This window comes from Manduca sexta, chromosome 27, assembly GCF_014839805.1.
Source record: "Manduca sexta isolate Smith_Timp_Sample1 chromosome 27, JHU_Msex_v1.0, whole genome shotgun sequence".
Classification (NCBI taxonomy): Eukaryota; Metazoa; Arthropoda; class Insecta; order Lepidoptera; family Sphingidae; genus Manduca; species Manduca sexta.
In genome coordinates this window covers 18162543-18169901 of record NC_051141.1, presented here as the reverse complement: position 1 = coordinate 18169901, position 7359 = coordinate 18162543, and the positions used below count along the sequence as shown (strand labels likewise).

Genomic DNA, 7359 nt, shown 5'->3' with positions numbered 1-7359 from the left:
GGTTATATATCGTCACGCTATGACCAATAGGAGCGGAGCAGTAATGAAACATGATGCAAAAACGGGGACAATTTATTAGTTTTGAGAGCCTCTGTTGCGTGCGCTGCGTAAACGGTTAAAGTTATGCAACAATAATGTATGACGGGATTGTTCCTCTTAAAGAGTTCTACAAAAATATATCATAAAACAAAGTCCCCCGCTGCATCGGTCTGCCCGAACGTGTTAAACTCAAAAACTACCCAACGTATTAGGATAAAATTTGGTATGAAGACAGTTTGAGACCCTGGGAAGAACATAGGCTCCCGGGAAAATATATAGCGTGACTTTTATAACGGAAAACTTTAGCCCGAAAAACTTTATAACGCGGGCGGAGCCGCGGGCAAAAGCTAGTACTTTTATATAAGGTGTAATAGCTTATAATATTTGGATTTAAAATAAATTTAATTATTCTGAATCCAAATCTTATAATGAAATATCAAGGATGACTTCGGATTATGAAAGAAAACATACTTCACGAACAGAACCAACATTTATTACTTCCAAAATATTACACAATTGCACACACAAAAATGACATTTGAAATTTCATAATACATCGTTTTGAAATAAGTACATAAGAAAATTTCAAAATCTATACACTTGTATACCGGGAACTTATAAACGAAATACACTTACGCAATAGTTTTAGTAACTTAGTACATCGATGCAACGATCACCAGATCCAGATCGTAGACCACATCGAATATTTATACATAAATAAAATCAAGAATATTTCGAAAAAAACTTAATAGCTTTTTACACCCATCACATCATGGAAAATGATTACATTGATTGAATCATTAAAACATAATGCTAGAACAAAGCCACACCACGTCGTAACTTATTACATGCATCGAAATCGAATAAGTACGGTGACGGGTCGGAATAACCGTTTCAACAAAATGAATTCTGTAATGTAACCAATCTTATTACTCAATTCCACACTTATTCATAAGTAAATCAAAATAATACAATAGAATACACAAATCCAAAATTAATATGTCGGTCATAATTCCGAAAATGAATTATATTTTATTCACTTATAGAAATCATTTTATAAGTACTTAAATACACCGACATCGTGTATAGAAAATAAATAATTCACAAAACTTATACCATAAACGAAACTTAAATGACTGAAAACTTACTCATCGAAAATAAATATATCGATGAAATCTAAATGTTATACGTATATAAAATTACACTAGAAGTGTATTAAATTAAATGCATAAAAGCGCATTTAAAATTAATACATAAATATAAATTAAGTACACTTACACAGAATACGTCGATAAAAATTAAGTACACTTAGCACATAGACAAGATTTTATACATCAACGACTTCACTAAAATCATCCAAAATTAGTACATTAATCCAAAAATAAGTACATTCACAATGAATCGCACATCAACAGACTCAGCATAATTTCATCCAAAATTGACACATAGGTTAAATAAATATAATTGAGCACATTAATAAAACTTAACACACTGATACAGGTCCATCCACTGTAAAATCGGCCCCATCATCGTTAATTAAAACGTCAATAAAATAAACGAAACTTATCACATCCATAGTAACTAAACACACTTATAGTTACATCTCACAAAATCTATCGACCACACTGTAATCAAAAATGATTACGTCAATTAAATAATAAAAATATCGCATTTCGATAAAACTAAATGTATTTATAAAAATCTAGGCAATATAAATCTACATTATAAACAGAAACATTAGGAATTTAATAATTACACGTATAAAATTGCCTTCTTCTAACAAAAATTATACAACGACCAAATCATCTGAAAACACATCATATAGATTATAGAATAATCAGATCTCGAAACTATCAAACCCGATATATAAACAGGTGAGAAATCTAGCAACCCTACAAATATATAGACCCTGATACAGACCATCCAATACTAGAAAATCGATAAACGTCCAAAATGAATAGGACATTTATTAAATTATAAAACATCGATACATAAACAATGAAAATCAAATCAGTGTACTCCACCACTTTAATAAGTAATTAAATTATACTTAAATCATCGAAAATTCGATCAAATTATGGAAAGTGAATGCATCCATTAAACTAAAGTAAGCGTATTATGAGACAACCTAATCTACACCGAAAATGATGAATCAACAATACAGAGAAAAAATTAAAACATCGATCAAATCATCGAAAATGTATGCATTAATCATATCAATAAAATCCATCACAACGATTCAACCAAACACACCGATACAGATCGAGTTAAATAAAGAATAGAGACCGTAATGTAAATTAATACATCGACCACGTCACAGACGAACCAATAACACAGAAGAATAATAGATCAAGAAATTACATCCCAGCTCATCGACTGAACCAAACACACCGATACAGATAAACTTAAAATAAGTAATCGACGAAGTAATGTAAATTAATACATCGACGACATCACACACCAACCCATAACACAGAAGAATAATAGATCAAAAAATGACAACCCAGTACAACGATTGAACCAAACACACCGATACAGACAAACTTAAAATAAGTAATGTAAATTAATACATCGACGACATCACAGACCAATCCATAACACAGAAGAATAATAGATCAAAATATGACAACCCAATACAACGATTGAACCAAACACACCGATACAGATATACTTAAAATAAGTAATCGACAAAGTAATGTAAATTAATACATCGACGACATCACAGACCAACCCATGACACAGAAGAATAATAGATCAAGAACTTTCAACCCAGCACATTGACAAACTAAACACACCGACACAGACCAACTTAAAAAAAGAATAGAGACCGTAATGTAAATTAATACATCGACCACAGCACAGACCAACCCATAACACAGAAGAATAATAGACTAAGAAATTACATCCCAGCACATTAACAAACCAAACACACCGATACAGATCAACTTAAATAAAGAATAGAGACCGTAATGTAAATTAATACATCGACCACAGCACAGACCGACTGATAACACAGAAGAATAATAGACCAAGAAATTACATCCCAGCACATCGATTGAACCAAACACACCAATACAACGACCGAACCTAAAAAAAGAATAGAGACCGTAATGTAAATTAATACGTCGACCACAGCACAGAGCAACCGATAACACAGAAGAATAATAGACCAAGAAATTTTAACCCAGCACATTGACAAACCAAACACCACGATACAGAGCAACTTAAATAAAGAATAGAGACCGTAATGTAAATTAATACATCGACCACAGCACAGACCAACCGATAACAGAAGAATAATAGATCAAGAAATGACAACCCAGTACAACGATTGAACCTAACACACCGATACAGACAAACTTAAAATAAGTAATCGACAAAGTAATGTAAATGAATACATCGACCACATCCACTGAAGCAAACACACCGATACAGACCAACTTAAAAAAAGAATAGAGACCGTAATGTAAATTAATACATCAACCACAGCAGAGACCAACCGATAACACAGAAGAATAATACATCAAGAAATTTCAATGGAGGACATTGACCAAACCAAACACGCCGATACAGATCAACTTAAATAAAGAATAGAGACCGTAATGTAAATTAACACATCGACCACAGCACAGACCAACCCATAACACAGAAGAATAATAGACCAAGAAATTTCAACCCAGCACATTGACCAAACCAAACACACCAATACAGACCAACTTAAAATAAATAATGGACAAATTAATGTAAATTAATACATCAACCACAGCACAGAGGAAACGATAACACTGGAGAATAATAGACCAAGAAATTTCAACTCAGCACATTGATCAAAACAAACACACCGATATAGACCAACTTAAAATAAATAACGGATAAATTAATGTACATTAATACATCAACCAAATTACAGACCAACCGATAACACAGAAAAATTATAGATCAAGAAATTTAATTCAGCTCATCGCTGTTTTGGTGCAGCTCTCATAGAAGCTGATGTCGATAAGGCAGGCAGTTTATGGTCATTCTTTCACATCATTTTTTATTTTTTTGTGCTTGTTCGTAAACAATCTATCTAACAACAACACAAATAAAATTTATTTTTTATTTTACTATGAGTAATAAGTTTAGATGTTGTTTTAAGAATCCTGATATGTTTTAATACATTTGTGGTGAACACGTATTCAAAGATCAACGAAAACTAATTACGGACGTGGTTTTCGTTCGTATTTTGCTTATTTGGGAGTGGAAATTAATAACCAACACCAATCGTGGGTGCCTCATAGTGCATAAAATGTGCAATAAATATTTGCTACAATGGGAAAAACGAAGACGTCAATCTATGAATTTTCATCACACATCAAATAGTAATACAGAAGAATAAAAGATCAAGAAAATTTAACCCAGCACATCGATTGAACCAAACACACCGATACAGACAAACTTAAAATAAGTAATCGACAAATTAATGTAAATTAATACATCGATTACATCACAGACTGACCAGTAACAGAGAAGAATAATAGACCAAAAAATTACATCCCAGCATATCGATTGAACCAAACACACCGATACAGACAAACTTAAAATAAGTAATCGAGAAAGTAATGTAAATTAATACATCGACGACATCACAGACCAACCCATAACACAGAAGAATAATAGATCAAGAACTTTCAACCCAGCACATTGACAAACCAAACACACCAATACAGACCAACTTAAATAAAGAATAGAGACCGTAATGTAAATTAATACATCGACCACAGCACAGACCAACCCATAACACAGAAGAATAATAGACTAAGAAATTACATTCCAGCACCTTGACAAACTAAACACACCGACACAGACCAACTTAAAAAAAGAATAGAGACCGTAATGTAAATTAATACATCGACCACACCACAGACCAACCGATAACACAGAAGAATAATAGATCAAGAAATTTCAACCCAGCACATTGACCAGACCAAACACAACGATACAGACCAACTTAAAAAAAGAATAGAGACCGTAATGTAAATTAATACATCGACCACAGCACCGACCAACCCATAACACAGAAGAATAATAGACCAAGAAATTTCAACCCAGGACATTGACAAACCAAACACACCGATACAGACAAACTTAAAATAAGTAATCGACAAATTAATGTAAATTAATACATCGACGACAGCACAGACCAACCCATAACACAGAAGAATAATAGACCAAGAAATTTTAACCCAGGACATTGACAAACCAAACACACCGATACAGACAAACTTAAAATAAGTAATCGACAAATTAATGTAAATTAATACATCGACTACATCACAGACCAACCCATAACACAGAAGAATAATAGACCAAGAAATTACATCCCAGCACATCGATTGAACCAAACACACCGATACAGACCAACTTAAAATAAGTAATCGACAAAGTAATGTAAATGAATACATCGACTACATCACAGACCAACCCATAACACAGAAGAATAATAGACCAAGAAATTACATCCCAGCACATCGATTGAACCAAACACACCGATACAGAGCAATTTAAAATAAGTAATCGACAAAGTAATGTAAATGAATACATCGACCACATCCACTGAACCAAACACATCGACACAGACCAACTTAAAAAAAGAATAGAGACCATAATGTAAATTAATACATCGACCACAGCACCGACCAACCCATAACACAGAAGAATAATAGACCAAGAAATTTCAACCCAGGACATTGACAAACAAAATACACCAATACAGAAAAACTTAAAATAAGTATTCGACAAATTAATGTAAATTAATACATCGACGACAGCACAGACCAACCCATAACACAGAAGAATAATAGACCAAGAAATTACATCCCAGCACATCGATGGAACCAAACACATCGATACAGACCAATTTAAAATAAGTAATCGACAAAGTAATGTAAATTAATACATCGACTACATCACAGACCAACCCATAACACAGAAGAATAATAGACCAAGAAATTACATCCCAGCACATCGATTGAACCAAACACACCGATACAGGCCAATTTAAAATAAGTAATCGACAAAGTAATGTAAATGAATACATCGACCACATCCACTGAACCAAACACACCGACACAGACCAACTTAAAAAAAGAATAGAGACCGTAATGTAGAATTGAGATTCATCGACCACAGCACCGACCAACCCATAACACAGAAGAATAATAGACCAAGAAATTTCAACCCAGGACATTGACAAACAAAATACACCAATACAGAAAAACTTAAAATAAGTATTCGACAAATTAATGTAAATTAATACATCGACGACAGCACAGACCAACCCATAACACAGAAGAATAATAGACCAAGAAATTTCAACCCAGGACATTGACAAACCAAACACACCGATACAGACAAACTTAAAATAAGTAATCGACAAATTAATGTAAATTAATACATCGACTACATCACAGACCAACTCATAACACAGAAGAATAATAGACCAAGAAATTACATTCCAGCACATCGATTGAACCAAACACACCGATACAGACCAACTTAAAATAAGTAATCGACAAAGTAATGTAAATGAATACATCGACTACATCACAGACCAACCCATAACACAGAAGAATAATAGACCAAGAAATTACATCCCAGCACATCGATTGAACCAAACACACCGATACAGACCAATTTAAAATAAGTAATCGACAAAGTAATGTAAATGAATACATAGACCACATCCACTGAACCAAACACACCGACACAGACCAACTTAAAAAAAGAATAGAGACCGTAATGTAAATTAATACATCGACCACAGCACCGACCAACCCATAACACAGAAGAATAATAGACCAAGAAATTTCAACCCAGGACATTGACAAACCAAACACACCGATACAGACCAACTTAAAATAAGTAATCGACAAAGTAATGTAAATGAATACATCGACCACATCCACTGAACCAAACACACCGACACAGACCAACTTAAAAAAAGAATAGAGACCGTAATGTAAATTAATACATCGACCACAGTACAGACCAACCGATAACACAGAAGAATAATAGACCAAGACATTTCAACCCAGGACATTGACAAACCAAACACACCGATACAGACCAACTTAAAATAAGTAATCGACAAAGTAATGTAAATGAATACATCGACCACATCCACTGAACCAAACACACCGACACAGACCAACTTAAAAAAAGAATAGAGACCGTAATGTAAATTAATACATCGACCACAGCACCGACCAACCCATAACACAGAAGAATAATAGACCAAGAAATTTCAACCCAGGACATTGACAAACCAAACACACCG

At 33.5% G+C, this 7359-nt stretch overlaps 1 long non-coding RNA gene across 1 annotated transcript; it reads right to left on the bottom strand.

Annotated features, from left to right (window-relative positions):
• Positions 1-510: 510 nt before the first annotated feature.
• Positions 511-6183, bottom strand: LOC119190858. The gene is made up of 2 exons (XR_005113232.1): positions 5146-6183; positions 511-3375 (listed from the first exon to the last, which is right to left on the bottom strand). It is a non-coding gene; the product is annotated as an uncharacterized LOC119190858 (long non-coding RNA).
• Positions 6184-7359: the final 1176 nt, after the last annotated feature.